Here is a 27,864-nt window from a genome sequence, read left to right on the forward strand (position 1 = left end):
CTCATTAAATAATACACCATTGAAAACGTCTTCTGGGCGAATATACCAGATGTCAGGTTTCGTCAGCAAAGTTTCTGGGAAGATTTTACCTTTGGGGGCGAATATATCGAAACGGTTTTTCTCAAGGCGAATATTCCCTGATGGGTGTTCTGAATCGAGACCGGGTGTAAGTGATTTGGAGGTGGATGAACAGGAGTTGTCAAATGATGCTAAATTTGGGATGCAAACAATAAACATTTCTCTTTATGATTTCCGAATGGTAAACTTACAGAAACTGAACTTATTGGCAGTAAATATTCCGTGGGAAATTTGCAGACGACGGATTTTCGGTGCTCGGTTACAGAAACTGTCAGATAAAGTGCAAAATTCAAAAATTAATGAAACTGAATGCACAAAACGAGTAAACTTACAGATTTAGGGAACAAACCCGAATGTGTGATTAAAGAAGTTATTACCGAAATGGAGAAAAAGGACGGTTATAATTACGGAAAAAGCGAAAAATTGATGTTAATTGGGAAATTACTAAAAATAGTCTTCAGAACTTTCAAAAATTTGTCGTTAGTTAAATTGGTTGCACGTCGATTCACAAATTTCCCCTGGGTATTTCTGAATTGCTTTTTTTAGGGGAACACCCTGACTTTTTTGTGGACCGAAGGCGAAATTGGGGATGCTGAAATTTTCTAGAGGGGAATTTTCAAAGCGGATTGTACAGTAAGGCTATTAAAGTTCAAAGAGCTTTATACAAGTAGAGAATAGCACTCTTTCGCCTTTTTTGCTTTCCGAGTTCTCGCCACTCCGGGAAAGTCTCTAACTGCCGCAGCGCAGCGGCCGAAATCCAGGCAAAGAACCAAACAACTAAATACAAATCCATTATAGACCAAAACTAGCTTTTTACACCGTTCGCAGTAGAAACGCTGGAGCCTTGGAGTTCGGAGGCTCTGGAAGACATATATCATGCAACGGCGAATCTAGGTCAAAGTGCAACCTCAAGCAGCGAATCAGTTTGGCCATTGAAAGAGATAACGCGGTCAGTATTATGAGGTTTTTTAAAGAATTCATACCAATAAGTGACATTTTTAATTTTAATAGCAGGTTTGAGCCGCTCTCTAACCGTGAGGGTAGATAAAGTGATCAATTTAACCGCAAGGGTCGATAAAGTGAAACAGATGATTATGCTTTCTAATGTGATCACTGTCATTCTTATTTCAAATGGGACGCGGAGCACGGTATAAAATGACGTTATTATTAATTTAGAAAGATGGAAAACAATAGGTTAAGGGTGAAGAATAGAGGGACAAGAAGATTTATTTATGTAATTTAGCTTTCCAGGTTGTCATGGACTTGATTTCATTTTTTTGGAAACGTTTAATAAAAAATGTGGATCGTTTATTAACTTTTGGACTCTTAGCAGTTAAGTTATCGACAAAAGCTAAGAATGATCCCGTTAAAAAGTTCAAAAAGTTCAAGTGCATAGGACAGGAAGGTCTATGCACATTAATTCCTATAGCAAACAAAATAAAACAAACTATACTATATTTTCTACGATTTGTTAGGTGGTGGGTGTTCTCGAGGACTAAATTAATGATTGTAAAATGCGTTAGAACATCGTTTAAAGGAACATTATTCACCCAAATAACTTTCGGGTATATTTTCCGTTAAACCATATTATGTCCGAGACACATTTTCATACTTCCCTTAAGCAATTTAGCGGTCGGTATGTTACGAAACGTTTATAAATTACACGACGCGACATCGCAAATTTTACTAGTAGGTATATGAGACGAACTGGTTTCCTACAACTCCCGGCTTGCTTTCTTTTTTATTACCGTCCACCTACAAATGTTAATTTATTACAAAACGGGTTGGTACTAAAATACCAAATTAATATTTAGATTTATTTATGTTGTGTTTGTATCAGCGGGCTATCGCATGTGCTGTGTGGCATTAACGTGTGACTACACCGCTACACCTCCTGTTGTTACGTGGGCAAATAAGGTCAATGTGTAACAAGAATTTTTTTTAAATTTATAATGAGGATAAAAACACCTTCGCCGCACTTCGCGAAGAGCCCACCGTGCGATACGGAGAAATGAGGTACCCTCGCTTAATATTCCGTCCGCGCAAGGCTCCCTCTAGAATATTAATGCAGCTTTTCGGTACTGGACTGGTGGTGATTAAACCTAAACAGGAAAACAGAGGATCGAGGTGGGATGAATTCGAAATGATGTGCGTGATAAAAGTGGCGAGTGAGAAGAATTGTTTACAAGATTGGGAACATCGAAAAGTGAATCACTTCTACGTGTTTTGGTCTTCACTGAATCGCAGTCAATGGTTCAAAAATTATACAAGAGGAATCTCAAAAGTAAAGGCCACTCAACCTAAATGGGAATAGATCAAGATCACGAAAATAATGCATGATTAATTACCGTATTGAATTATAATAATTATCTACTTTAATTTTGTATGCATTCAATCCTTTTAATATATCAAATTAATATTCAATTAAATCGCAAATTATTTTTTGCCGTTACGTAACCAACACCATAATTAATAATCTCATTCAATCATAATCAGCTCCACTAGAATTTCGCAAGTAGTGGGTGTAAATCCAAAAAGGTCAACTTTGAAAACTTAATCCGCGGAAAAAAATAACTCTTCGGAATGTAATAAATTCATAAATAAAAATTAGATTAACTTATAAATTAAAAAATGTGGTGCCCATGAACTTTATAGTACACATATATTAAGGTAATTAAAGATATTTATCATAAATTTGAAATGAAAATGAGACTTGAACTGTTTTCTACATCGGACGCATCTATTGATGATAGGTTTCGAAAATTTAATACTTACTGCAAATTCATGGATCTGGTTTAACGATTCGGAAATTTGCATGACGTGCCAATATAGAAAATGGCTTGACAACGAAAACCTGTCGATTTCTTGTAGGTTGCGCACTTAGCGACGCAAATTCTGAGAGATCACTACCTAAGTTATGGATATTATGAACTGAAGTCGTTGCATTTTATGATGATTAAGTGCTAAACACTTCGTGGTGCAATTAATTTTACCTAGTAGGTTAGAACAAAGTTTTCACATAAATACACATAGACGGAAAGGAATCGTAACTGTTGGATTCACTTCTTTTAGACCTACAAACTGCCATAAACGACAGTGAATTTAGCGAATAACATGACATGATTTGTAACAAAATTGTCCTTCAAACAGTATCTTGTGGCTCGATAGATACTGCTGGACAGATATGCACTGAAGAGTCGTGTTGATAATAAATCATATGGGGGATCAAAGATCCAAGTTTATGATGAAAAGACTTGAGAAATATAAGATCTGGGTTTGAATCAAGATTGCGCAGATAGAGCGCATTTTTTAAACCGAAATAGTAAATGGTTTCACCCATTGATCTCAAAAAGGAGTCGCGCAGGAGGGTTATAGATTAATTGCGTTGAGATCTTTGATTAGAATACCGTTAAGGGCAGTAGAACATGTGTCCCCCCTCCTCCCCTCCTCCCCGTTTTGAATAAGTTTACTTGGCACCTTGCGTATGCAAAATCTGAGAACAATTCGTTGTCGCATGTAAAAGTTATGCACGTTTTATTTTAAAAAACAGCATCTCAGGAAATAAGTCATGGGAAGAGGGGGGCCCTTAAGACAGCGAAACTTGATGGCCGTCTGGACACATGGACAAGGAAGTGAAGTAAATAACCAAAACCGAATTTTTGAGGGGTTGAAAAGATATTCAAAAATGTACAGTGATAATTCCCTGCAAATTCGTAATACCACTAGAGGAAAGGAGGGTTTCAATCACGTTAAATTTCAATATTTCGCCCAGTAACCAGATTTTTATATTGCATTGTAACGTCATTTTTAAATTTTTTGGATCTGTTTTGCAAAAATATTTAAATTCTTACTCTTGATCAACTCTAACTGGGGACATAAACATTGCGATATCGATCAAATTTAGTATCAGCGTATTTTTAACAACCAATCCAAACTTACTCTTAAAAATTCGGAAAAAATCTAACGCGTTTAATGGACGAAACGATGACTAGAATTTCACGAACTAAAGTTATGGGCATCCGATGTCATGCGAATCATTTTAGAATAATTACTCATAATTACGTAATTCAAGATTAGGGTAAGGAAGGGGGGAATATTCTTATAATTTGAAACCTTACAATTAAATGTTATTGTACAGAATCCAAAATCAAAAAACCTAGGTTGCTGAAAAAATGAAAGAATAGAAAATCTTGAATCCTTTGGGTTCGTAGCTCACAATCGGTTTGCCTTAATTTTGACTAATTTTTTATCTACATGAAATTTGGATTACATTTGACCATAGGATTTGCATAGCATTTGATATGAGAACCCAAGCACTTTCATTTTATAGGTTGCCTTAAATTATCTAACACGGTCCTATTAAGTTTTAGTAAAAAAAAAAGTTTATACCTATCAATTCGATAGCGCCCTATTACCAATGTGAAAATAGTTATTTTTAGCAGTGATTAAATTACAGGACTTTTTTGTCAAAAAATCGTAGGGAAAGTATTACTCTTTTAACGATTTTTTACGGCCTTTAGTGCTCTCTATGAACAATCGTATTAATTTTTGAGCGGCAGTAGACAGAGACAGAGATTTACTGACACTAAAAAATTTATTTAAAACCCATGGAAACGCATAGTACGACTCGTTAAAAAAGTAACACTTTTCATATGACTTTTCGCCAAACAAAGTCCGGTAATTTGATCACTACCTATGCAAAAAATTATCAACGGCGACCTTTCTTACACGATATTCTGAAAATATTAAATAAAATTGTTTTGTTTTGTTCTATCACAGAATAGTATTTAGTTCTGGATGGTTTGATTGGTGAACAGAAAAAAGGTAGTTTCCATTTAAACAGAAAGTTTTCACGTTCAAAACTTCGAGACTTGGTATGAACTTCTAAAGACCGTACAAATTAGTGTTATTACAGATTAGATAAGGCATGTGCTTTATTTACACAGAACCTTAATTTTATTTCCTACAAAAAACCATTTATTGTAGACACACTATGCTTATTCGGTAATACTTTAAATACTTGTAATGCGGTCAAAGGGTACAAAAAAGGGGAAGACCAAAAAAAATATTACTAACATGGCTGGCGGTTACTCATGGAGAGAATCTGGGGTACGTTTATATACGATGGTAATATTTTAGGCGCCACTAACTTTTATTCCCATGTTAGTGAGTCGTACCCAAAAATTAGAAAATGGCTCGCTGGTAATCGAAGGAAACTAAGGATAACAGAGCGAGTAATGTAAACACAGAATAAAAAGAAGATACACAGTTTGGTTAGCGCAAAAACAATTAACTCAGTAACTAATTAATTGTAAATTGTTCATACTATTTTTTTAAGGAAGAATATGGATGAGGATTAGGGAGGAATCGATAAGAATATTACAAAAACAGAAGATAAATCAAATTTTAAAAGATCTCACAATTACAAATTGATAGTAGTCAACGATTTTTTGAAGTGACTACTTCTTATCACTCGGTATGCAGCAGGGTATGCAGTATACAGGGTGGCACAACGAAAACGAAACAGAGTGACAACCCTAAGCAGGGTTTCCACCCCTTCAATAATTGTAAATTGAATGTTGGGTCGAGTGACATATCATTGTGAAGGGAATTTCCTACACGCCTTTGGTTTAGTTTTCAATTTGAGCGACTCTTTTAGAAGACAACATTTTCCATGAATAAGTTATGGCATAAATATTCTTATAAATAAGAAACTGATTATAAAATATGCGATATGTTTGCGTTTATTAGAAGAAGCATGAGCATGAGTTGGAAAGAGTGCTAAAAAGGAAGGTTACATAGCATTTAAGGGATGAATATAAAATGAAGTAACGCATAGCGGAAGGAATAAAATAGGAGGAATAAAGACACATGGGCCGAGGTTACCAGAAATACACAAATAAGGGCTTAAAGGGGTTCGAAAGGACACGAACAGCGCTAAAATACTTACATAGTGTTGGAGGTTAGGGCAATCGGTGTGGGATTGATCGCAAAAGGCTCAATAAATTTTCTGAAAGAACAAAGGGTGTAAAAAATGGATAAGGGAGAAAAACGAAAGGAATTAATGGAACGAATGGGTATAATTTACAAACAAAAAGGAATAGCATGCTACTGAAATAAAGCAACCAAACAAAACCACAACAACAACCTAAAATAAAAACAAATAAACACTCTGGGAATGCTTATTTAAGCAAATCCTACCTCTTTTCCTTTGTAAAAGGCATTTTATTCTGTCGAGGAATACATTTTTTAAAATTAGAAAAAAACATCAAATAATTTCGATTTAGGCTTATAGCCTCTTATGCCAGGCGTTTTCCATATTTTGGGTAGATTTAAAAGAATTCGGGCGTCTCGTTTGAAATAAGCAAAAGATTGGGCAGACTCTATTGCCGGGATTGTATGGCGTTCGCACGAGCTGAAAGGATCCAATCCTAAAATCCATCACAGACTATGGAATTATCACATCTTCCCAATACGTAAATATGTTTCAGACTGACACTTAATTCAATTTAGGTTTTAAAGACTAAAATCACGAGTCAAGCAAATTTGGCCGCATTTTAGAAGCGAGCCTCCTCCCACTTCCCAAGTTTGACTAGCTTCTCATGTTCTACAATTTTCTGTTACTACATACAGACGGTTAGTCCGGTTATCTACAGCAAAGTGTAATAAATAAAATATAGGCAATTTCGGTTGGGATACTCAACATGATATGGAATTACCATACCGCAAAAGAATTATAAAAATAGCTGTGTAATAGGTATATGGAAAAAGTAGGTGATTTTGGCGATTTCCAGAAATGATTTGTTGATTTGGTGATTTGTAGAAATACGTGCATTTTTTTGCTAGAGTGGTTCCCCCTTTGTGTGGATATTGTAAATTAACGAAATTAATGCTAATTACATGTAAATTATATCATTACGACTATTAATTTGAGATCTATGACGGCTACAGGTGTTCCAATGAAAAATTGCCTCTTGATAGTTGATTTTACAATAAAAAAAAGATGGCTTCAAACATTTCGAAACTATTAATAAATAGAATTAAAAACAAAAAAAACCACTAAAACTGTTGCCATTAGTCAATGAAACATGTACGACTCCCAAATATGGGAAACCTCGCCGCTTAAAATATACCTTTTAATTCTATTTAATCTAACAGAACCGATGATTTGATCAACTATTGAAAAAGGCAAATCAATTACAAAGCTTTCTCGCTTACATTCTGAAAGTATATTAATATCTCTACTGGTAGACCATTGTCTAACTTAAAAAAGATGCACGTTAACGGGTGTAGGTAGTTTGCAGATGCATTCTTCCGTTTTTCTACTAAAATGTAAAAGTGTCTTCTCGCATAAAACAAAATAACTAAAGTATGTGAAATTGCGCTGCTTAAACTGCACTTTCCGCAACATTTATGCCTTGTAATCCCAGTTAATTGCCTTTCTTAAAATTTCATCAGAGTGCATTTGCTACAGGCAATCTATCTTGCCGATCTGAAACGAAAAAGCACAAACCAGGAAATGAAAACGTTTGCTGTCACAAGTTTTAAGTACGTGTCGGACGGTGTTTAACTAAGACCGCGGAAATAGCTTAGTGACAAAAATGAATATTTATAGACCGACGGTGGTATGTATGCCAATTACACTTATAAGTCAACTTAAAAAGGTGAAAACAAATTATGCAAAAAAAAGGAATTATACAACCATAAATAGAACAACTCACAATTTCGTTGTGAATAATTTAATGCAATTTACAACGTGCAACAACACAGTCTCGTAAGTTAGTCAGCAAAAAATTCTTATAATTAAGTTCATAAAATGCAAAAGACTAATTATTAAGACTGTGTGAAATTTAATATATATCCGTATCCACATCGCTTAGAAACTTTCTTTTTTTCATTATTATTAATTGTTTAGTATCACAAAGCGCTGATTCGATTGCATCAGGTTGTAGAATTACGTACCTACCTCTTGGGGTGGTTATTGGGGGGCCTTGTTGCGGTTAACTGAGCTTCGAGCATTTCTAGATATTAATCATATAAGATAAATCTCCGTAAGTGCACCTGTCCCGCTTTATTGATACCTATTAAGATTTAAACTTAGTTATGACATGCGAGTACCGTTAGAATTGGTTTTAAAAATATCCGACTACAGTGATGAATTGGAGTGGGATTTTTTTAGGATTTGGAGCAGAGCCTAGTAAACTTAGAAATAATTAACATTTTTAGATTTTCAATTATGATTAGCATTCGCACATCGGTATCATTTATTATCGTTAGCCTGCCCCTACGCGGAAGTAAATTGAAAAATCTGTATTGAGTACCACAAGGGTGGTAATTAATAACAGTAAGCTTGATTGTCTAAACCATCAATCAATCCTTCATGTTAATTACTAGCATTCATTAAGTGAAGCTAACTGGTCACCGTTGCCTGTTGATCCCGAAGGACTCTCAATCACGTAATTAAATATGTAAATTATGAATTATTTCGCAGGCGTCAACACACGAATGTCTTCCTAATTGGAAATGATGTGGAAAGGTCGACTAAAAATTTCCTTTTAAGAATCAAGCGAGAAAAAGTTTGGTAACTACCTACGATGAGAATTACAGATAATTTTTCTAGGGATTTGTTGCTTAATCTCGCCAAAGTTCGTGACTTCTCAGTTTGTTGCAGCATGCATGTGACCGGTAACTATTAACGAACACGTAGGAGGTGAAATAAGAAGTGCAACCCGTCGACATTCGAGATTTATAAAATTAATGGTTTTCCGGGTTGACGATTTTCTCGTAGATGGTTGGCGAAAAATGCGCCCGTTCCACATTCGAAAGAGGTTAAATTCACAAGATTTCATAAAAACAAAAATCTCGTGAGAAGATGCCTCAGTTTCCGTTCCGATAAATTAAATTTACCTTCCCATAAATTACTTAGTTTGATGGATTCATGGCAGAAGTTCGGTAGCTATACACAAAAATAATGTTAGGTTACAGTAGTTGCAACGAGCACGACTTTACCCCAGGAGAACACGGACAGGAATTATGGAAAGTGACAGCGCACCCAAAAAAGCGATACTAAAAACTTCACTTTATTTGTGTGATATCCTTAAGCGTCTAGTGTATGCGTGAATGATGATTGACAGTCTTGTTACTAAGCGAATTTCACCTTAAGATAATACTTCGGAAGCAGAAATTGTTCACTTTCTAAAGACAGTCTTGCATTAGGCCTAAAGGCACGAGTGCTTAAATAGCGAGGAAGATGCATTGATTAAATTCTGCGGCGCGGAAAAAATGAAGACGTTAAGGCAACGTGAAGGTTATTAAGCCGCCGAACCGTCGAAATTGCATATTAATTTCCACAAGCATGTAATCAAGGTAATGGAAGAATTTGGGTAACTGAATGGTCCACCCCGTATACATTACCATTGGGAACAATTAAAATTATTTGGCGCTCGACTAAATTTACATGACAATTAGGGGTGAAATACTTGAGGTTCAGATTGAATAAAAGTGAGTTTTTCATTCTTTACAAATTTTGGTCGTGATGATGTAAAGAATTTATCTGGATAATTGCGGTAAACGAAATATGTGTCGTATTTAACTACTCATTTTCAATGGGCTGTTGTTCTTTAATTGCTTTTGGCGCCAAGGTTGCAGCGATCGGGTGCAAATTCAGTCTTTTTTAATAGAAATATAGGGTTACATTTCTAAGCTCATCATGAGATATACGCGTACTGTTAAACTGTTGAGTGAAGGATTAGGGGTTAAACTGTTTTTGAATTGATTGGGGTTGGTAGTACAAAAGACCCTAACCAATAAAAAATTCGCCATTTTGTAAACTTTAAATAAAACAAATCTCCGCGCAAAACTTTAACTGCATAGTACATAAGAGTGATGAAATTATAACTGAAACTGTCGATATTTTTAGCAATAAGTTCAGTTTAATCGACCCTATTGTTGGAGGCGTCATTATAATCGTATGTTTTGTTACTAGTGAATTACTGAGGATTTTCTAAAATTATACTAAACAGTAACAAAATTCAGTAAATTGAGTAACGAATCGTGTACACAAATCACGTTCTTGGAAGTTAAATTTGCGCTTACCCGTAACAAACAAACATGGAATTCGAGACCTTTGTAATAAAAAAAATCCCAAGTATTACCTATTACCAGAAGAATTTAATATCTCTAGCTCTAGATGCTAAGCGCTTCAACCTTATTGAAACTGATTTGGATTTCAAGAATTAAATTTTAGTTCAAGAATTAAAATTTTATAACATAATTTCACTAACCGATTAGCCAAATTCAAGGGTTCATTTATTGTGGTACTTTAGAACTTTCGAAATAACTTTGGGAACAATATTAACATATCCGTCAAGATATTAAGAAATCTTAACAAAAAATGATGAACTTTGAACATTCTCCCTGAGGGAACATGTAAAAATCTTGGAAAAAGGTTTCTGCATTCCCTAGTACATAATAAAATGTTCGAGAACAACAGTGAAGAGAGTTTACTTTTATACCTATTAAAATGAAAACCCTGAACTAGATTTCTAAAAGACCATTTTTTATGGCATAACCTCTTTACAATTCCTAGGCTTTAATCAGTGAGATTTTTCACATTGATTTCATTCATGCCCAGCTCCGTTCACAGTTGTTTTATTTCCCTATACTTTCATCCTTACTGTGTGGTTGCCCCATGAAAGTATACGAAGATGGAAAGCTTTCACGATATCTTCGAAACTACGATTTTGCGAGCGATTTTGTTAAAATTGGGGAAGAGTTGCCAAACTTACACCTGAATCTTAGAATTAAGTTAGGTACCTTGCCCGAATTTTCAGAAGCAAAAGCAGACTGTGGATAATTTATTATCCATAGACCTCACCATAGACCCGACATAATCGTATAGGTACCTATAGAACAATGCGAAAAAATTGAGTCTTACTCATCAAAAACTATAAAATAAACTGCACCAATGTAGCCAACAAGCTTACTTCCGGTTGACGAGCGTTGGCCAAAATTTAATCAGTTAGTCCCTTCTACCTATTACTGAAAACAAAATTGGAAAATTCGAAACCGTTCACGAGTTATTATGTTCACAGCCGGACGGACGGACGGACAGAAAATCATAAACTTGGTTTTTGTCGCATTTTAATAAGAATGATGTCGGAAGTCATTACAATGCAAAATAATTTGATGAAGTTTATCTACCCTTACCGTTAAAGTGATGATCTATTCTTACTGTTAAAGAAGGACTCTGTCAAACCATACTGTCAATTTAACATCTGCTATAAAACAGATGTCATCTACTACAAGAGTGACACCCCTCCGTATAGATAGGAAGTATATAAGTAAAATAGAAATTCCTTGAAAATTTCATATTCTAAAATGAGAAAGGGCGACACTGCTGTGTGTGACTAGAGGGTTGCTTATCGATCTTTTAAAAACCATCAGGCTCGAACAAGCTTGTCATGTTTAGCAAGACGCTTAGGGACCGTAAAATTTAATTTAAAAAAGGGGCATTGCGGTCTCCTTTTAGGGTAATTTGTAGTGTTGGGGTGAAAATTGCCAGAAAAGTATTCAATGAATTTATCGCAGTTTCACTGATTACTTTTGATTTCTTGTTGAATATTGCATAGGTTCATTTTAAAATTTTAGTAATTTTTAAGCATTCAAGGATATTTATTTTGATTGTTTTAAGACAAGGACATATGTATATGCATGACTTATAAATAGAAGAAGAAAGGACGGTTTTATTATTTTAACTTACGTTAAATTTAGAATAAGGAACCGTGGTGATAAAGCACATTACAAAAATCATGTGATGTCCATGTTATATTTTGTTTAGAATTTAGAATCATTTTCCTTCATTATAAGATACGAAATGCGATCATGTTTTGTCTATAAATTGGACTAAACAGGATGTTCTGGATACTATATTTAAACTATTTAAAGTACTCGTATAGCAGAGTATATGGTTTCTGGCTCGGAAAAGAAACAAGAATCGCATATGATTTTCAGTAGGGGGAATTTTTGACACTCAGCTCGCATTCGGAAACTAGACTTTTAATCCGGCTCATATTCAATAGCACTGATCCTTGAACTCGCTGTTTCTTTTTGTTTTCCAGTTAGAAGAGGAACAACACCACACATTAATTCCTCTAAAAACCACCGCCAACGGTCATAAGTTCAGATCCTTTGTTATTAGAAAGGTACAGTATATTAAAATTTGGGTTATTTGAAGCATGATGCAGTTGTTTAGTCGCCTCTTACGACACGCAGTGCCCTCTGTGGTAGGGTTATTCTTTCCCGCCCCTACCTATCAATGATATCTATGGTAAAAGGACAAAACTACCACAACTAGAAGAATAAAATCGAGAACATTGAAATAATAATTCTACGCTGAAACTCAAGTTAGTCGTTGCATTTGTGCAGTTTTGATGTCTGTTAATTTGTTTGTTTTTTAGTTTGTACGTTTGATGCAGGTTGATGCAGGTATGAAGAAAAGCTTGTCTATTTCAAATGAGCATTAGAAATAATACGACAGGAAAACGTAGTCCACGCTCCTTAAAAAATATAGCCGTTTTATTCAAATGAGTTGCAATAACAATTTCCTCGTTGTTAAGGCAATAATTCAATAACACAATGCGCCTTAACCAAGCCGATAATTAGTTATTACAACCGTACATAATCTGTCATTATCTCTCGTCGATTGTTAAAATAATTAAACCTGTGCATGATCCGCATTGAATTTTTGCTCCAGGCATGATTTTGAACTGCCTCGCTCTAAAGTGAACCAAAAATCTGATTCGAGTGGCAGGAACCGGAAAAATTAAGACCAGAAGAAATAATTCAAGCCCAAATCCTGTTTGTATATGAATTAAAGATTCAAAGTACCAAATAAACATTTTTGGAGGAAACTGCCTAGAATAATAAGCGGACTCATGAATAATTCCTATCAAAAATGAATCGAAGGATAGATACGCATAGAATACGAAACGTGGGGTGGTATTTTAATCCGCCGAAAATTTTAATTAGCCACACCGGCCGCGTGTAGAACGGCACAACAATATCGCCTAATTTTAAAGAAACGCGGTGTAAACGAACTCAATTTAATTGTAAATTAAGCGAACGTAATTCCATTCTGCACAAAAGCTCAACATATGTTATTGTAAGCGATTAATTTGCGTAACCGGATGCTGGAGCATTGCATATTTACGAGAATACATAGTTGCTTGGTCTATTAGGTAAATGTGTCTTAACGTCAATTAGTTGTACTTATTCGTCGTTGTCGATGAAGATATGTACTTCCGTTGCTCTAGGCTTACAATGTGCGCATGGACTTAAGAGAAAATTTCCTCTGGATGACACTTTCGTTAGGGGAATTGTGTTTGCATGCGTTAGGTGTACGCAGCAGCTGACTTATTCGCATAAATCATTGAAATGTGTGCTAACCTATCATTAAAGTCTCCAATATTTTAAGGTTACTCACATTAAATTTGCAATCCAAAGTAAAAAACGTAGTTTCACTAATCACAATAATGAGTTTGAGCACAAATTTCAAACAGTTACAAGTAAGGTAAACGTTCTTAGGAGAGATTTTAACGCAAAATTAGAACAGAATCCTTAAGAAAGTAAAACCACGCGCAACTTGAATATTAATCAGTAGTTGTCACAGTCTATTCAAATGTTGACACGGCACTTCTTTTCTTCAATGTGTACAAGTACTTGAACATCCAATGTTTACTTAAGTTTTTGACACTACTTTAATCTTCTTTAAAGCAGTAGTTACCTTAAACAAACTTTGCTCTTCAGTAAGGCAATGTTCAAAGAATTTCTACAAGAAAATACTATTAGAAGTCGACAACGGAATTTAATCTTTAGTGGTTAACACACGATCTTAGACATTTGCAAACCGGAATAGAAGTGAAGGTCACAGATATAAAATAGAAAAAACACCCGGTAAACTTTCTTTAAAAAGCCACGGCGGTTCAGTTTTAAATTGGCCACCGGTACACAACTACAACTACGATCAATTATCGGTCGCCATAATTGGGAAGCTTTCGAAGCACTGGTCGCAAGCATCCAATGCAAAAGGTGAACGAATTGGGATGAAGAATAACCGGCACTTGCACACTCCTTTGTTATTTGGTTACCACCGTCTCTCATGTACGTGATTCTGCTTCATGGCCCGTTGGTGCGACCTTCTGATGCGGAAGTCCTCGACTTCTGCACGTTAGCGGTGTATTACCAGAGTGCAACGACAAACTGATCACCACCCACCGACGATGGACCCAGAGACCTACATTTTGGTCCCCTCCAAAGCTTCCCCACCTGATTACGGTCCCCACTTGGCCATTGTGTCAAGATAGGTGTAAAAACTGGTATTCTATTTTTGATTTTATTTACATCGGCGCGGCAATTAATGAAAAGGTGCGGAATTATCTTCGTAACCGCATTAGTTTTTTGGAAAACAAAACGGAAGACGCTTGGTCACCGTCGCATAAATTACGCTTAAGAGGAATGCGCGCGAGGAGGGCTATTAACGGTAGTTTTTTTTTTAATAATAATTCGCAACAATAGACGTTCGGCATTGAAAAGGTTATCAACGTTTCTTAATATATTACGTGTAGCGCGCGAAACCGTTAATTTGAACAATTAAATTTTTCTCAGGGAAGCATCGATACGCCAATAATAAACGTCAAGGCAGTAAGGATCCTTTTTTCGTGTATAGGACGTTAGTATACTAGAGTTAAAGTGTACCATATCATCGATAAGGGAGTGTGTGGTGAAGGATGGCCACAGAAATCCCCAAAATCCCCTAAAAATGGTCTTTCGCACCACTCGTTCACATTTTACGTCAACTTCGAGTAATCTTTATTGAAAGGACTTCGATATTATTCTTTTGGAAGCCGTTGTCCAAATTTTAACGCAGGGAGGCTGCTACTAAATTAATGTTATAGGTTTCCTCAGAGATTGTTAAAATGCTTACTGCGGCTGTGGCGTTACTTCATTCAGAAAAAAAAGGCATAAAGTAGGTCAAAGTTCTTTTCGATAAGAAGGAAGTTTAAAAATTCTTAGGTGGCGCAAACGCAGATCTTTTCACCCCCAAACAACCTGTGGAGAAGAACAATGTAAAAATGTCACGTCTGACATAACGTTCGTTTTTTTATAAATTACATCCTAATGTTAATTTTTTTATTGACCATTATGTAGAACGGATAGGGTAGACAAATAGGTCACTTCTAAATTGTCGAGTCCAGATCCATTACACGAACTATATGAAGGTTCTAATGATTCTCAAGGCTCTGGGTTCCAAGGATCCTAGAAAATTTACACGACTCTATAGAGGTCCTAAGAAGATTTTGGGAGTATTCTCAGAATTCTATGATGAATTCTAAGAAAACTGAGAACTTCATAATAATATATTAGGCTTTATTTAATAAAGTAGCAGTAATTTGCAAAGAATGTTAAACAAAGTTCCTAACTTAACATTGCGCATCCTTTATTTCGTGGGTGACAGACAAGGGGACCTTTCAACATAATGCGATAACCTAAAAATAACGAAGTACAACGTTATTTGCTAGATATTAAAAAAAATTCAGCATAATGTGATAATGAGGGGGATTTTCAGATTCTCAAGATTCCAAGACTTAAAAAAATCTACGCTATGGAGGTTCTGTAGATTTAAAGTTTATTTACAGATTCTAGAAAATTTGAAGAAGATTCACAGAAAAGTCTAAGAAAATTAGGTTTGATTACTTTGATGTACGAATTGATAAATTATTTAAATACATTTTGGCATATAAATAATATCACCATTAAAAAAAATGTGAAGCATCCGTTGTCTGCGGATAACGGATGCATGCAAATTAGTCCTTAACTAAATCTAGTCCTGTATAAAAAGTATGTATTGGTCAGTTTTATATTAACGATCCTCGATCGTTTATAATTTTATATTGGTGTCTGCAGTCTGTTCATCTGCATGCTAACTTTGTTTAGAAATGTTCATAAGGATATAAGAAAGATCGCTATTTTTGATCTATACGTAGACTATCAGGCTAAAAAGTTACAGCTAAAAGCTCAAAAAAGGGTCTCTTTTATAATTCTTATTATATACAAACAACATGAATATCCTGTTATATTCCCTAAACCTCAAGGAACTTTTTTATTTGCGCAATTTTTTTTACTTGTTAAGATATTACTTAAATGAAATTTGTACGTCGGCACCTAAAGGTAAAACTTGCATCTGGAGTTTTTTTATATATAATAATGCTTTGCTGCAATTAATTGACAAATTACCTTATTTTTTTTGTTAAAGGTGGAATTGTAAGCAGAAAACTGTATCACAAAAATAAAATTAATTAAGCCGGTGACTAGCTCTGTCGGTTCTCTATTTCATTTCTGTGTTTTCTTAAGAGATTGGCTGAAAAAGTTACTACAAAAGGGGTCCTTTGAATCATTGCTTTTCTACGGAATGTTCTAATTTCTAAATGATAAAATTCTACCTGGCGTAAATTTGAATAGTTAACTTCTAAGTTGAAGTGACCACATCTTTGAATAAGATAGAGCAATATAATGAAATTGAAACGTCAACAATTTACACTTCAAACACAACCTAAATTTGTTTTACGGTGACACATTTAACGTATGAATGACCTTTGAATTTGGTTCTCTTGTAATGAAATTTCGATTTTGATTCCGTAAGCTAAAAGTCTGAAAAGACAAAATAAAAACTTGACTCTACATAATGAATGTGTTTGGTGGAAAGCTTGACTTCTTTTAAACTGGGAAATTATCCTTTCGCATATTTTAGGGAAAAGGATGGCAAAAAATTTACGTGAAGTAACCGATCTCGTTACAAACTGAGGCCGATTCAAAAACCGATTCAAAAAATTTGTTTTACAAGTTATGCTGATTTGCTGGGACATGTATGTTTTAAAAATAATGGATGCAAGAAGATCTGGAGGATTGTTTGGTATTTAGTTGTATGGAATTTTTTTAATAAACAATTTTAATCTTTAGCGCTGAATACTACTCAATTTTCTTTTAATACAGGGTGGATCTTTAGGCAACATTTACAATATTTGTGCAAAATGGACACCCTGTGCATCGTGAATGTTGGGGATTTAAGTAGTTAAATTAGCACAAATCTGCAAATAATTATGCAAATTTTGAAGTGTTTATCTTGTGGAAACTTCTTATTGTACATTTTTAATCATTATTAACATTATTAATCTACAAAAAAAACCTTGTAGCAATAAGAGGTTTACACTATGAAACATTTTTTAGGGAAATTTTCCAAACGTGATTCTTATGGCAGCCAAATTGATGATGTAGGTATCATTGAATGTGGCTCTCTGTTTTTGTACAAAAAATTCTGTCGAAACAAAAAACAATTATTTGTTATAAAAGATAGATTGTTTTAATACATTACAAGATTACATTTAAATTTGAATGATTCTGCGCTTCCGTCATTTTAAAAACTACACTAAAAATAAAATTCCTATCGGTAGATGGTGCATCCCTTATCGATAATGCAAAAAATTCTAATCTTCCTAAGCTAATACGCCCTTAAATAATGTAGCATTTGAAATTTCAAGAATCAGAGAATATAGAAATAAAAAAATGCGATTTTTTCACTCATACAAAGAAGAAGATAGCCGAGATTTAGTTGTACAAGATTTCGGATTTTGGATTTACACCGAGGAATTTAGCAGCACAGAAATTCTCTGTATTGCCTCAAACCGTTGGAGAAAAACATCTATTCAGATATGGGGGTAGCACAAGGGGAAGGTATGCCAAAAAGTGCAGATGTGGCGATGTCGCATCAGTCAGTAAAATAATGTCAAGCATAAGGATCGGCTGCAATATAATTATAAAAGAAGTTTATGGCGTAAAAGGCTAATGAATTGTAAGACAGTCGGGATCCAATTAAGTAATTAATTATAAATAATAAATGCTGATTGTTTAACGAATTCGGTGAAGCGGACTCGATCAAACTGAAGACCACTTTCTACGCAAGAATAAGAGCCTTAAGCCGAATTACTTTTAATAATAAAAAATTGACACATTTTACAATTTTTGGATTGTGAGTAGTACTTTGTGCCAATTAAATTTTGAATATTTCACGTAATGCAGAATATTAATTTTTCTTTTTTGTCAAATAAGTTAAATTATCTAAATTTACGACTTTTACCAGGAACTCTTAATAAATTTACAATAGCAATAAAATGTGAGTTTTTGGGTCGTGTGTAAATTCTTTTATATTTTTTGCTACGCATCCTCTAATAGTCTATATCAATTTTAATTTCACATTTATGCAGATAGCGGACCGCAAGTAAGTAGTTTTTAAAACGTCTGTCATATTTTATGATGCATTCAAGCATCAAACGCTTTGTTGCGCAAGTCGTTTGCAGCGAGAGATCGTTTTCGTTAACGTCCAATAAATTATTTAGCAACACACCATCGTATAATGAGTAAATAGTATGTAGGGCAACAAAAAGGAACTAAATATACAAACAGGAAAACCGCAATAAACACATCAATGGACGTGACTCAATCATTGCGAATCCTACTGAAGCATAGCCAATTCCCAAAAATTCTAATAAAAATCAAGTAAATACCCGAAAACGTGACAATATTCACCACTTACATGCCAATTTGATTGGAAAACAAAAAAATGTCCTTATTATAATAATTGAATCTGAATTGATACATAGCGGCGCATCCTTTCATTTCCGCCTTTTGTTTCACGGGTCCCTTGTTCAACAAAAAATGTAATTTAGACAATGAAGATGAACATGCAGAAGAAAAATTTCGCCCTGTAGTACATTGCAGTTCAACGGCCTTAGTTCAAAATTCGGCTTTCGTTAGATATCGATGAATAAAAAGTTTAATTTATACAATAAAATTAGCCAAGTTACATTTAAATTTTTTGGCATAGCTGTCAAGTCTGCTGCCTTAAAATAAACAAATCATAGTTCACGTGTTTCAGCGAAAAATCATCAATTTGCTCAGAAAGGTCGCCCTGTGAATGAAAAACTTTCCCTAATTGTAGGTGAATATATGTGTCGAATAATACGGCTAACGTATACTTCTGGGCTGAATATACTTAAATCATTTTAGCCTGAGATAGTTTTTGGGTGTCGAATGGCGAGAGGGCAAATATTACGGGGGTTAAAATTCCGAAATTTCGAAATTTTCTGACAACTCTGTACAGAGATTTTAGTTTGTCTTGTTTGATTATTATACAGAACCGTCCCATTGTATGAAATAAATAATTTTCAGCGTTATTATGAAAAGAACCTGATTTATTATATACGATGACAACACTACCCCTCCCTAGCAACCGCTCTGAATTTTAAGCACCCCTCGAAAATTCTGAATTAAGTAGGAGCTATATTTTTTTAAATGTAGTTTTAATTATCTCTTTAGCAATATAAAGTTTTTTTTAATTCGGTGCAATAGCGAATGAGAACTGAAACTACTTCAGTCTCTAAAGGGGTGAAGAAAATGTAATATTCCTCTCTAGTGAGGAAAGTAAAAAACAATTGCTGCATTAATCTTAATGAGGATATTTAAAATTAAAACATACTCGTATCTAGATTGCTATGTGTCAAACTTTATTATTGCATTGGGCCATTCCATGAGAAATGCGAGCTTTGAAATTTTGAGATTACGCCACAGCCCTAAAACCCGTTTGGTACTGATAAAAAGAAAGAAGTTAACCAATAGATAATAGAATATTTAGACATCACCATCTCTATTGTGGGTCTACAAAAAACTAACTAGTTAATTAGAATTATATATTATTATTATTGGTTTGCTGCGTCTTCCTTAGCTTTCGGAATTCGAGTTCGAAATTAATTTAAGTCATCAGTTAACACGCCATTTGAGCTCCCAACGGCCCACATCCGAAATACCAGAACAAAAAATCTCTGCTTCTGACCGCCCTTGGTGTAAACGGAGGTTCCAACTCGACTGCCCTTTGAAACGGATGAATTCCTAAGTATTTATATTTTATAGTTTGGCACTCCTAGCGAATTACAGGATATACGGGTTCATAACTCTGGCTAAAATGTGCAACAGTGGAACCTTGTTTTTTTGTTTTCGGTGAAATCGATTGCGTATTGGAAGTAAATTATTTGCTAATTTTGAGTTACAGTTACAAGGCAATTAAAAATATGATGAAGACGTATAGCTTATATGAATCATGATTCTAATCAAGTAAGTGTCTTGGTTTAATGTTTGATTTTTTTAAATGGCCGTTTTTAGATAATAGATTAAATTGGATGTTCTTAGAATATTCCTTTAACATTCTAGAAGGTATGTGAATATTCCCTGGAATATTCCTAATATCCATAGAATGTTCTATGAATATATACGTTCCAAGGATATTCGGCAATGAATATACTGAGAACACACCAATAACCCTTGATTATTCGGTATTGAATATTCCGTTACAAAATTTCCTGGATGTACAGAGGAAATATTCGTTTTGTCACAATTACGTGTCAATTTCAAACCCTAATTATATTTTAAAAAAAATCTCTTTTAGGTAGGTAACTAGTTCGTTTTAACCACTTATTTTGAATAAAAATTGATTTGAATTAAAGAAAAGTTTTAGGATATGTCGTCAAATAATGTATGAAAAAGTTAAAGCTAGGATAAGGTTTATTCGAGGGTTTAATTCTTTTTTCTGTGTATAGCAGGTCACACGATAGAGAAAGACGGATCAATAATGCGAATAATTTAACCTTGTAGTTGTTGATGAATTGCTCCATTTGTAATTAGTGTCAAGTGTGTTGCTAACGGTAACACTAATTTTTTTATTTAAAAACTTATTAAGTGGTCGCTGTCGATTTCGGACGAGCTTCGTCCATCATCAGGCGATACATCAATACAGTAAAAACGAATCATCAAATAATATTTCAGGGAGTTATTCCATCAACTCGATTACAATTAAGGTTTGGTTTATATCCAGTCAAACGAATTTTTTGAAATTAAAATGTTATATTAATGAAACTATCTTAAGAATTTTTAATATAATGCATATTCCTTTTGTGTTAGAAACAACAAATTTTGTTCTGTTTGAAAGTAATTAATCAATGAAATTTTTAATCGGGTTGAAAAATTAGTTTCTAGGTTCAGATTAGTTTGAAAAGGAGGGGTTGTAATCACTCTCATTTTGTCGAAATCCATGGGGTAGAAATTATGTTCCGGTAAGAAATCAGTGGCCACTAAAAGGAAAACACAGTTCTAGTATTTACCCAAAAACTTAATACTGAATTTCATTCTAGCACGGAAGTTTGTAAAGCTTTTATTGAGTTCGTAAATTCGAACAAACCGGTCAGGGGTTGTCCACCCTGGAATGTAACGTTCTGCGCCTTTACAGGTCCCATAGAAGCATTTTCTAACATCCATAAAATTACTACAAGCTTTGTTTATCGAAGAGGTACTTAGCTTTGGTTTTTAAGTTTCAAATTCCTTTTTAACAATTAACTACTTATAACCTTTGCTTAAAATTTTTTTTACGAAAATTACATATTTAAATGTAAAAATTATTGAAATTTTAAGTATTATTATATTGTTTAGAAATTTCCAATTATTTTAATTGTATTAAAATTGTATGCATCTTGCATTATTGATGAACAATTATTTTAATTCTAACATCACCAGTTTTTAGCACAAGTCACAAACACCTGTCGATTATATATTAATTATTTTGATAAAACAAACGGATATATGCATTTCTATAAATTAAGATATTTGCAATGTACAACAATAAAAGACTAACGGCCAGCTGCACAAAAAAATAATCCAGGATTATTGTTTAATCCGGTATTAAGATACATATTTGATTCGCTTTACACTGCAGTATGCAGCCAATCAAATGTCAAAATTCTTGTTTAAACTCAGATTTGGCAAATAATGTAGGATTTTGAATTTGATTATAATTCGCTTTCCTACAACCGGCCGTAAGATATTTATAGGGCAAAAATTAAAGGTAATTTTCGTATAAATGAAAGCAAAAATATTTTATTTCACATTTTCAGACGCCCAAGCTATTTCTATATTTCTGAAATTTATATCCGAAATGGCATTTCAGAGATTTTTAAAATACCTATCTATAGCATTTAAATCTAAGATTTATGTTAATTTTATGGAAAATTCTTGCAAATGTTTAAATTGTTGAGGTATTCAAAAGTAAAATTGCGTTCATACATCTTCACTACAATTCATATCCCGGCCCTGATAAAAAATCGTCACACTAAATTATCGTCGAGTACCTAATTATGAATCTGCATTGCACTTTCGATTTCATATATTTACCTATGCAAATCGTTCAACGAGGCACGGAAGAAAGAAAATTGCACATCGAAACGAGAAGAAAAAACCGAGTTACATGCAGTAATGTAGACATCGACGGCGGTAATTACATAACCGCTTAAAGATCACAAAAAAGATTTCGACGTTTTGATTTAGATCTTAATAACATAATTCATCCGAGTATATATGAAAGAAATAATGGCAAATCAATGATCTGCTTAAAATTAATGACTTCCCGAGTATATTTTAACTGGAACGCGTGCTTATATCAAAAGTCTTTATCATCTTGGCCGATTTTTCCCTTTGTCTTTACGAATGAAAAACTCGAAGCGTTAATCTCGGCTTAATTACACATTCATTCCGCCGCTATTACAGAAATCAACTAACTTTCAGCTTGATTACACGTTTACCAACGGAATTTTAATATAATTGAAGAAAAAAGGCCGCTTTAACAAGTGTCTCTGGATATTATTACGTACGTAAGCCCGTGATTATTCTTGCATAGAAAATTTTTTTAAGAAACCAGTTTTGATTATTTAAAACAGTTTTTATTCGCGAATTGTACGTGATATTTTTAAGCTTTGTAAGCATCGCCGAAAATTCGTACGTGATTACACCAGTAACCGCAATTAAATCCAATTAAAGATGTCGCTTCCTGTTTTTGAGAGCTCGTTTTTCTTGCGGCTGAAATTTAAAGAAAGTTCGGCTCGGGAGATCGGCATTGAAAGATTTGTGTTAGCGTTTATGTTACAGAATAGAATGAGGATTACGTTCCCCATGAATGGAGTCTCCTTATTTATGACCATTCAAGTTGCGATTGCAATAATGTAAGTATTTAGAGAGACCAATTATACTTGCACCGTGCACAATGCATTAAAGAAATGCTATTCTACAATTGTGCATTTATAGATGATTATCAATTTGTAGAGGAGAAGTTTCTGTCGTAAATATCTTTGTGCCATTTAAAGTTTAGATGAACAGCGAATCTAAAATTTTTCCAATGATGTGGAGTAGGAAAGTGCTTGCAGTACGAAGGATGACTTGATTATTTTAGATTTAGAATTGCAATTGAACAATTGTGGATATCATTTACGCTAATGTTGTAGAAGATTCTCCAAATTTTCCCCATTAATATACTAATTATTGAATCGCCTATGCATGAACAACGAACGAAAAGAGGTATTAAAATAAGCATGGTGCATGGTGCCAAATTGCTTTTTTGAATTTAGTGCCGAGAACCACAGATGATTGGTATGCATGAAATTGACTGTTATGGACCAATAGGTTAGATGCAATCGTTATAAACCATGAGATTATTAAAGTCTTCCCTGGTTGGGCCTGTATCGTGTACCTAACCATCGAATTTATTCTACCTATTCGGTCAAGAGATAAATGCTATTTCTATAATTTGTAAAGCCCTAGTGCTGTTTCAAGTTGAAAGCGAAAGCGACTCAAAAATACGTTTGAAGGATCTTCACCGATATTTTCCACGACGCATTATTAATAGTCTGCGAGAATTGCAGATTTTATTAAAATGCGCAGCGCGAAGGAATTCCAGGGTGATATAAATCCGGGAAATCTCATCCAAAAGAATGTAAAATGAAATGTGGTACACGTACTGTCTATTGCATTGAGATTTTGAAGACAGCGACAGAGTTTAAAAACTGAAAACTAATTTCTTTTGTGAACGAGGTGGAAGAATTTGAAATATATGGGAAAAGGTGTCATTAATTGCTTTGAAGTATGAATAGTGACCGTTTCAATTAACAAAATCACGTGATAACGTATGGAAAAGACCCTGGTAATTTAATTAGAGGCGCATCTTACGGGAAGATGCATCACTAATTAGATACAATTTCTGCTACCTTTTGGTTTCAGGTTACTTGTCAATCGAAATTGTGGTAGTTTACGTTTAGATTGTGGCACGTCGAATTTGACAACTATTTTAATTATGTCATCGCGTTTTAAAGCATAACTTCCGTAAGTAAGCACGTTATTTTTAATCTGATTCGTTATCGATATAATGGTCGTCCACTTTTACCTGTCGCAGTAGTAAGAGTAGCTACTTTAGTAATATAAGAATTCGTATACGTAACAAGTTTCATTTCACAGAAGGTTGCGAATGAATTAAATATTTTTAATCAAATTTTTATAAAATATTTTCGAACCTTATTAGTTTTCTTCAAATACTCGTTAAATTTTGATTTTTGGATAGCAGTTGCGTAGATTTCAGTGGTTTTAAGCTTAAGGTTTGAATATATCAAGCATATAACATTTTTTTTAATCGTTTTTAATAGCTTAAAGTTGGAACACCTTGATTTTTGAAGTTTACGAGAAAAACCCGTGAAAATATCAAAACCATACATGAATGCTTACCTTAATTTGTGTGGAAATCATCTCCGATCGTGCGGAAGAGTAGATCGTTAGGCTTCTTCGTGGTCCCGTTGCGGTGGATCGCCAAAGTAACCAGTGGGCTACGTCGATGAGTGTCCCTCGGTGTACTCAGTTCCATATGAAAGTCCGTGAAACGAAACTGTCTGAAAGATTGTTCCATTAAAGCCGGAAAATGTGGAGACTACGTACCAGAGACGAAGAATTTATTATGCCCATCATTTCTTATTCTTCCCGATGGATTCCAAGTGGAGGAATCTGCGCCCCAATAGTAGATGGTGCCAATTCTGTCTGTTAGGATGCCCAAACAATGCAGAATAATGGAAATACAAATTAAATTAAAAAAATGGAGGTGGGGCGTTGGCCAGTCGCAAGTGGCTCAAGTGGTCCCACTGAACCCCCGAATACTCTCTTACCGTTTCATGATATCAAGGCCTTCGTGAAATAATAAATGAGTTATAACATTGCACAGACATTCAACTAGCTAATGTAACATTTGGCTACAATTAATACCCCTTCATAGCCTGAATGGTGAATAAATTCCTTTTACTGCACAAGGTCATGGTGGCTATGAATTCATAGCCATAGCGATTCATGTGAGGTAAACTGATTGATGTCGCCAAAGAGATCATTTAGAAAATTATTGTGGCCAACCTTAAATCACCTAGTTGGAGGCTGAGTAGATGGTACACCCATTTAGTACTTTAATACGAAGATCAGACTTTTACTTTAATCACTACATACACTTTGCTCTCACTGCTAAATGCACAAACAAAGGAAACGCAGGAGACCATGCTTAGAACAGGAAAAATCCTACCTTTATAAGGCTGCCCTTCTGGAATCTGAAACAAAACAAACTGCGTTAAAAACTTTCAAATTACACTTTTTTTTATTAAATAATAATACTAAATAAATCATAATTTGTTACAAGAAATTTTTTTGTGTGTGCTTATATACTGTGTGCTCATCTCAAAAGTATCCACCCCTAATAACTCTTGGCCTCTATCCTTTCAGTGGAAACACATCGATTTAGATATCGAGGGGGAAGTTAAAAAATGGTACCTAGAGTATTTTAGGTTTCAACCCTTCGCCTCCCATATGTCCCAACTACCCCACTTCGAAATTTAGACTAGCACCCCCTACCTTGTGATACATCATTTGAAAGGACATAAAATTTTCTACTCAACCATGATATTGCACGTATGTGATAGGCGGTACGAAAGTAGTCTGGTCAAGTGCCAGTGGACATAAAGTACGTCTGAAAATTAAGGTTTCATGACGATTTCGGGAAAACTAAAATTACTGGTTTGTAAGATACATATAAAGCCTCGAATTGACTAATGCATCTAAGGGTTACAAGAGCAAAAAAACTACCTTTTATCACATTACGATTTTTCGGTTTAAAAATAGTTCAACAGGTAATCTAAGGATTACCTCGATATTAGGTATGATTTCTATTAGATTGAAATGGACACAATAAATCGAAGTATTCCATTATTTCCAGTATTTCCATTTTTTCGTTAATGGCGAACATTATGAATACTTAAGGGATGAAGGGATGTAGGCAGATTGAAAATTGGAATTACACTTTTTGTAAAAGTAATGGGAGTTATAGGCGGTTCGGATTTGTAGGAGCTCTTTAGACTCTGTCCAGAACTATCCAGTATCTTTACAGGATTTTCTAAGTGTAGTTCTTTTCTAAATCTAATGCCGTGAAACAGGCCTGACTAGCATCTCTGGAAAGTGAAAGAGTTGTGGAAACAACAAGCATTTCTGAGACTATTTTAAGAGCTAGACGGTCAGTGGAAATAGAAACTTTAAATTTGGTTCACAGCCATAATCGACTATTGAGAATTGAAATAAAATAATTTCAAGATGTCGCTTCCGTGAACACGGGAAGTTGGCGACATCTCGATTTTTTTGCGGTCACTCAAAAAACTCCTTAGATTTTACCACACTTATTTTGAACGGTTTGAAGGATATGAATTTTGAATGGACCCTTGTATCTCTAAATTTTTACAGAAAAGTTGACATATGTCAAAAACTATGGCAGATAAGTACGCACATCTTAAGTGCGTTGAATTCAGAATAAAATGGCGCATTTAGGAAAAAATAGAAAATGGTGTGTTTCTATTTAAATGTTTCCATTTCAACTGTAACCCTTCTAATCATTCGTACTCGAGACATACTTTAGGAACACGAGAAAGAAAGTAAACTTTTATTTTTGCTCGGCAAATGAGCCTATTTATATCTTCCTCAAGGAAAATGATACTATATGTGTCGGTCTTTCATGTTTCAGTGAAACTTTTCTACTAGATAAGTTACAATTTGAATGCAATTTGTTCCATGAAATCTAACAGCCAGGTTAATTAACCATATTGGCCTGAAATTAAAATCAAAGGACATCCACATAGATGTGGGTAGGATTCCTATTAAATAACGAATCCTATTATGACTATCATAAATGCATTAGAATTGAATTCCCGTCATTACTAAAATATTGTAATAGAAAAAACAAATAAGAATTACCCACTACACGTTTAACAAAAGGACACTCATTTGTTATAGCTAGTCAAATTTTTGCTAAACTTAAAACCTATGCACAACAAATTAATGAATTGCATGTCCCACTTTTAGAGCTCATATACAGAGTGAACATTTTGTCTGGAACACTGACCATATCATCAAGACAACATTCAAGAAGCTTTTTATGGAATCCAAAATTAGAAAAATTTTGCTACAAATCTGCGTACTTTAAATTTGTGGTCAGTGCCGTACTTCTACATGGCCAAAGGGGGCATGTTTTTTTAAACAGCAACCACTACTTTTCCTTACACATTCATAAAGAGTACACTGTTTTAGATATAGCAGCATAAAAATCTTATTAAATTACATAATAGTTTAATAATAGTTTCATAATTTTACTAATTTGAGCATGTTTTTTATGTTGTTCCCTCGCTTGAAAACTCCTTTAAAAGGTCATCGTTTCGTAGTAGTTGAGAAGGTCAAAAGAGATTGCACCAAGACTCTAAAAAAATTCCGAAAGTAGCCTTCCATGTCGCCTTCGATGTC

General features: G+C 34.3%; 1 protein-coding gene across 3 annotated transcripts in view; it reads right to left on the bottom strand.

The window, feature by feature from the left end:
- LOC116171976 (gastrula zinc finger protein XlCGF48.2) overlaps positions 1-25,307 on the bottom strand; it is a 181,497-nt gene extending 156,190 nt beyond the window's left edge. For 2 of the 3 annotated variants that reach the window (XM_031489052.1, XM_031489051.1), the window contains exon 1: positions 13,562-14,318. The gene's annotated coding sequence lies outside the window, so the exon portion shown is untranslated. Of the gene's footprint in view, positions 1-13,561; positions 14,319-24,777; positions 24,939-24,984 lie in introns of those variants that run through there. The other variant, XM_031489053.1, reaches the window with a different exon arrangement.
- Positions 25,308-27,864: the final 2,557 nt, after the last annotated feature.

The sequence above is a fragment of the Photinus pyralis genome, unplaced genomic scaffold (assembly GCF_008802855.1).
Source record: "Photinus pyralis isolate 1611_PpyrPB1 unplaced genomic scaffold, Ppyr1.3 Ppyr1.4_LG5, whole genome shotgun sequence".
Taxonomy (NCBI): Eukaryota; Metazoa; Arthropoda; class Insecta; order Coleoptera; family Lampyridae; genus Photinus; species Photinus pyralis.